A 4,370-nucleotide genomic window follows, 5' to 3' on the forward strand; every position below is an offset into this window, starting at 1 on the left:
CAGCCGCGCATGCGCACACTGCTTTCAACACCAAACAAAGCAAAGCCTGCCCGCGCCTAATGTCACACAACTTTGCCTTCATCCCGATGAAACAATGCACTCACATATGCTCGCTACGTTAACAAATGCTCACCGATCGTCAACCAGTTAAGAAAAGCTTAGTTAACGGCATTAGGTCGCGCTCTCGGAGTTAACAAAGCGCTGGCCGTAGCAACGTGATAGTGGTACATACCGTTTCAGTTCGAGTGCTCCACGATATGAAGCTGCAGGTCTCCCTTTGAGTATAGTGCATCTTCGTAATAAGCAGCACTGGCAGAAGGTAAAGGACGAGCACACAGAGCAGGCACACTTCAAACAACCGAAACACCGACTGCAAAACTCGACCGATCGGGAGGCGACGCACAACACGCGCAGAAAACGATGGAGTCCGGCGGCGTGTCTGAGCGCGTTGCATAAGTCACGTGGTGATAGAGCTGTTCCGCGCGCTGCGCACGCGCGGCGGCTGCGCCGGCCGAGGAGGTGGCGCCCCGGCCGTTGTTGGGTCGCGTGGGCGCAGCTTTCTTTCTGCGGCACTGTTATGTTTTGTTATGCTTTACACAGTGTATTCGAATCGCAGTAAGCATTGCGACGACACAGTAAGGGCTGCATGACTACAAGCAGGGCTTAAAGTCTCCCTTCACTGGACGGGAGGCCCTGACAAAGCGGCAATATATATGTATATATATATAATCTCAAAGAAAAGATCGCCTAGCAGCGATCTTTTCGCCGCTAAACTGATGCTGCTGTGGTGGTCTCAGCGGCTCTGCTACGCGCAGATCGTGAGTTGTTGGAACGCGGTGGGAGCTGTCATAGCGAAGAATAAACGCAGGATTTCTCGATATATCGGTCAAGATCCACTTTCGCGGTCGTATTATCCAGTTTTGGCAAAAGTGTGATGGTATTAAACGCATGAAAATGCAATATTTTCAAGGGATGTTGGCAGGAAATAAAAAGGAGAACGTATTAGGCTGAAAAACGTATTATGCAGAATCGTGTCAACGAGATTTCACTGTATATGTATGCTATAGATTAAGCGTTAGGAGAGGTGTTTGCGATGATCACAGTGCAGTGAAGCCAACTATCTCTAAACTGAACAAATGCTTATGAATGCTAAACAAATACATATATTATTCCGAATGTATTTCGGGCATTAATTCAACGTGTCAATCCAATCAAGCAATAAATAAAATTATTTTGGAAACGATTCCTCAACAATAAATCGGGATGTAAAGGCTTAAATATATGTGAGCTCAAAATAAGTAACATCAGTTGACTCACTGCATTCAGAACCTCAGGCACGACAATGCTATATTTTATTTTCACTACCACTTGCCTAATAAAGTAGGCAAAATACATGCGTCTTTGTAATTACAGCAGACTTGTGATGCACAACTAAAAGAATGAAAATTGAGTGGCAAGCTTAGCAGACCAAGGTGAACCATTACTGATTCACGAGCAGGTAGCTTCACACTCAGGTGCCTCGTGAAGCAGTATCCTGTGCCAAGACGCTCTGTCGAACAGGGTGGTGACCCGTGGTTTCAGGAGGCGTTGCCCTTGGTGTTCAGTGTCTCAGTTAATTGCATTCAGCAGTACAACGATACCTGTTTTACACCTATGGGTCAATTCAATGCGTGCATTGACCCATAGGTGTAAAATTCAAAGAACACCCATGGGTGTTTAACAGAACATACACCCATTGTACACCCAAAAATAAAAAAAGGGTGTGCGAAGGGTGTGCAGAGAAGACAATACACCCTTTCGGATAATATTGACAGAAAAAAAGGGTGTACGATAGGTGTTTTATCGCAAATACACCTATAAGGGTGTGAAACGGTTTGCAGTGTATGGTAAAGCTCAAAAAAGAAAGTTGCGCCCGCACGAAAAAATAAATAAAAAATAAAAACAATGCACAAGTTGAAAGAGAAGGAGAAGGGCATGATAACGGAGCGGTCTATGACGACCAATGAACGGCGGCTAAGCCTGCTTGAACGTGGAGATCGAAGCGCGTGCAGGGCGCACGCGTCTCTGGCGCTCGTGGAAGAAACAAAAGGCCGTCGTGTCGCGCGAAAAGAAGTGGCAGCGTCCCGACTGTCGTCATCGCCGGCTCCTCCTCGCTCGACGAGCGCGCTCCCCTCGACAGCGGCGAGAACGAGACAGGCATCCCAAACATGCTTCCTTTCCCGAGCCGGCCATACATCACGCGGCAAGTTCAACTGCCACGAGACAACCAGCCGCGCAGTCCCCGCCGTTGCCTCGGTAGGACCCGGCAAAGAAGAGAGAAAGTCAACTGTAACGAGAGAATTACAAACAGTAGCAGCAAGCGCAGGCGCGGCCGTCGGTGCATAGAACGGAAGAACAAAACACGAAGCCGGCAACCAGATTGTTCTTTCTAAACTGCTCCGACAACCAACTTTGTTTCGAAAATACCTCAGCTCGTTTCACGCGTGAACTCCGGGAGCAGACGAGCGGAGGGGTGCGAAGCGGCCGGAGGAGGAACGGGAGGAGCAAGCAAGGGCTCTGCCGCTAAAACAAACAAGGTTGCGGAGCCAGCCAGCCGAGGGGCCGTTCAATTATGTAGAGCGCTGCGTTAAAGCGCTAGATGCGACGCTGGCGACCGCGGTGACGCCGTTAGGGCCGCTCATTGCACAGTTGCGCGCCCAGGCCTCCTCCGGGCGTAATGCGGCGAGCAGCAGGCGAGCGAGCCACCAAGATGGCGTGCATGGCTGCTGCCGCGAGACCGCTGGGGCGGAAGGATAGTGGGGCCCGCTTAATTGAATATATCACGACCCGCGACGAGTCTCATTTGCTTCTTTAATTAGTTCGTTGCTAATTGCGCTTGTGCGGACCATCGTTCGCAACCCGCTCGCCGTCCCCTCGTTTTCTGCTGCCGCCTTCCTGCTGCATGGTCGACTCGGCTCGGATGGCCTCTGCCCTCAAATTGCCGACGCTCGCTTATCGCGACGCTGTGGGAGAGCCGTTGTGTCGATGAATGGGTGAGTTGTGAACGCGTTGTACCGAAACAAAATCCGCGAGGTAGACAGAAGAAAAATAGAGCAAACTATCCGGCAGTTTCACCTATTGGCGCCCCGTCCCGAAGCAGGCACCGCAACGAGAGCCAGCCGCCTCGATGGCTGTTCCATGCTTTTTGCTTTGAAGTATTTCATACGAAGCAACCCGCAAGAGCTCGGGTTAGTCTCGAACGGTATGTTCTACTTTCAGAGGGCTGCGCAGATGCGGGAAACGAATAGAAAATGCCCATTCCAGAACCACAGAACGATCAAGTCACATTAAGAAACTACAAGTGCTTCATCAAGCTGATGAATATCAACGCTGTTCCCTCGCGTGTAAGCGTTTGTAAAGTTTAGATGACACTGGAACATTCTATAAAAACAGAGTAACAAAAAACTTAGCTGTCTCACAGCTGATAGAGGGAGGCAGCCATGGCGCAGGTGCTCACATCATTTGGGTCTGTCCGCAGTCATGCGGGCGTACAGCACGCAGCGTGATTTGCATTTGAATGAATGGCAAGCACTCGAAGAACCCATATCACTATGAAACGTACCCTCCAGAAAAATTGAAGCCGGTGACGCGAACTAGACGCAGCCGTCGCGTACGTGGGCGCGCCGTGGAAGCCCTCACGGCCCTGGGCTCGCTCGCGCTATGCCGTTATATGTGTGGGGGAGTACGGCTCGTTGCCATGAGGACGCGAGGAGCACCCTGCGCTCGTGCAAGGCGCCTGCATGCGCTGTGCGCGTGTGGGCTAGGCGTTGCATGATTCGCCGCAGTAGCAAAGCAGCGTTCCGCTACAGGAGTAAAAGGCAGCAGCAGCAGTAGCGAGTCGCCTTCGCCGCATTCCTGAGAGCTACCGGGTGCGAGCACCCGGCTGCGCCTTGGCGCTTGTCCGCCATTCATCTTCATTGCTTACGGACAGACAAACCTCGCGCGTACGGGAGGCTCGACGTTGCGAGCGCCCTCACCCTCCCAGAAAAGAGAGCGGCATCAATTCAGGGCCGTGATGATACAGTTGAATGTTCACAGCTCCTTGCCCGACCCTGCAGCGATTTTCTGTCCGATTACCCCGGCGGGGCGCGGGCCACCCCGGCGTAAGCCGCACCAGAGGCGGGCATCGCTTGAGTGGTGGCGCTGCCCCGTTCGTGTACGCGATGTGGGGATGACGGGCGCCGTGATGTCACCGGGCTGGATTGTCACCGCCCTCCACCCCGTGTCCCATTGTTGCTGCAGCTGAGCGATGTCCTCGCGAATATGTGGTCACCCAGATTGCGCATGAGCAGTCCCCAACACCGTATCAAGCGCCGGAGCCCGACGCTCTT

This window comes from Rhipicephalus sanguineus, chromosome 1 (genome assembly GCF_013339695.2).
Source record: "Rhipicephalus sanguineus isolate Rsan-2018 chromosome 1, BIME_Rsan_1.4, whole genome shotgun sequence".
In the NCBI taxonomy this organism is placed as follows: Eukaryota; Metazoa; Arthropoda; class Arachnida; order Ixodida; family Ixodidae; genus Rhipicephalus; species Rhipicephalus sanguineus.